Source organism: Scyliorhinus canicula, chromosome 13 (genome assembly GCF_902713615.1).
Source record: "Scyliorhinus canicula chromosome 13, sScyCan1.1, whole genome shotgun sequence".
In the NCBI taxonomy this organism is placed as follows: Eukaryota; Metazoa; Chordata; class Chondrichthyes; order Carcharhiniformes; family Scyliorhinidae; genus Scyliorhinus; species Scyliorhinus canicula.
This window is the reverse complement of record NC_052158.1, coordinates 161605426-161607352: the sequence shown is the minus strand read 5'-3', so window position 1 is coordinate 161607352 and position 1927 is coordinate 161605426.

The window sequence follows — 1927 nt, the reverse complement described above, 5'->3', positions numbered from 1 at the left end:
GGGAGTGTAATGTGTGTGTGTGGCTGGGATGAGTGTGCGTTGGGAGTGTAATGTGTGTGTGCGGCTGGGATGAGGGTGTGTGGGGAGTGTAATCTGAGTGTGCGGCTGGGATGAGTGTGTGTGGGGAGTGTAATGTGTGTGTGAGGCTGGGATGAGTGTGTGTGGGGAGTGTAATGTGTGTGTGCGGCTGGGATGAGTGAGTGTGGGGAGTGTAATGTGTGTGTGTGGCTGGGATGAGTGTGTGTTGGGAGTGTAATGTGTGTGTGCGGCTGGGATGAGTGTGTGTGGGGAGTGTAATGAGTGTGTGAGGCTGGGATGAGTGTGTGTGGGGAGGGTTCTGTGTGTGTGTGGCTGGGATGAGTGTGTGTGGGGAGTGTAATGTGTGTGTGTGGCTGGGATGAGTGTGTGTGGGGAGTGTAATGAGTGTGTGAGGCTGGGATGAGTGTGTGTGGGGAGTGTAATGTGTGTGGGGGAGGGTTCTGTGTGTGTGTGGCTGGGATGAATGTGTGGGGACGTGTAATGTGTGTGTGTGGCTGGGATGAGTGTGTGTGGGGAGTGTAATGTGTGTGTGCGGCTGGGATGAGTGTGCTGTGGGGAGTGTAATGTGTGTGTGCGGCTGGGAGAGTTTGTGTGGGGAGTGTAATGTGTGTGTGCGGCTGGGATGAGTGTGTGTGGGGAGTGTAATGAGTGTGTGTGGCTGGGATGAGTGTGTGTGGGGAGTGTAACGTGTGTGCGGCTGGGATGAGGTGTGTGTGGGGGAGTGTAATGTGTGTGGGGCTGGGAGAGTGTGTGTGGGGAGTGTACTGTGTGTGTTGGGCTGGGATGAGTGTGTGTGGGGAGTGTAAGTGTGTGTGTGGCTGGGATGAGTGTGTGTGGGGAGTGTAATGAGTGTGTGAGGCTGGGATGAGTGTGTGGTGGGGAGTGTAATGAGTGTGTGAGGCTGGATGAGTGTGTGTGGGGAGTGTAATGTGTGTGTGGGGCTGGGATGAGTGGTGTGGGGAGTGTAAATGTGTGTGTGGGGCTGGAGGGAGTGGTGTGTGTGGGAGTGTAATGAGTGTGTGAGGCTTGGGAGAGTGTGTGTGGGGAGGGTTCTGTGTGTGGGCGGCTGGGTATGAGTGTGGTGTGGGGGTGTAATGTGTGTGTGGCTGGCTGGGATGAGTGTGTGTTGGTGAGTGTAATGATGAGTGTTGAGGCTGGGTATGAGTGTGTGTGGGGGAGGGTTCTGTGTGTGGGCGGCGGGGTGAGTGTGGGTGGGTAGTGTATGATGGGTTGTGTGGGCTGGGATGAGTGTGGGTAGGGTCGTGTAATGTGTGTGTCGTGGCTGGGATGAGTGTGTGTGGGGAGTGTAATGTGTGTGTGGGGAGGGTTCTGTGTGTGTGTGGCTGGGATGAGTGTGTGTGGGGAGTGTAATGTGTGTGTGCGGCTGGGATGAGTGTGTGTGGGGAGTGTAATGTGTGTGTGTGCGGCTGGGATGAGTGTGTGTGGGGAGTGTAATGTGTGTGTGCGGCTGGGATGAGTGTGTGTGGGGAGTGTAATGTGTGTGTGTGGCTGGGATGAGTGTGTGTGGGGAGTGTAATGTGTGTGTGTGGCTGGGATGAGTGTGTGTGGGGAGTGTAATGAGTGTGAGCACCTGAAGCTTGTCAGCCTCCCGAGTGTGGATCACGGACTGACCGAATCCCGCACCGTTTCTCACTGGAATCGATTGGGTTCCATGTGGAGCCGGTGCTGGTCCCTCCACAGTTGAATCGCTCCAGGTTTGGCGACAGTTTTTCCAGATTTCTGCGCCGGCATCAATTAGTGTCTGAAACAGAGAATTCCGCATGAGTTCTGTGGGCCAGGAATTGGCTGAAATGAAGTGGCTGCGAGGACAATCCTGTTGGTGGATTTTGGGCAGGAGGTGGAAGAGGCTGTTCAGGGTTGGGGGACT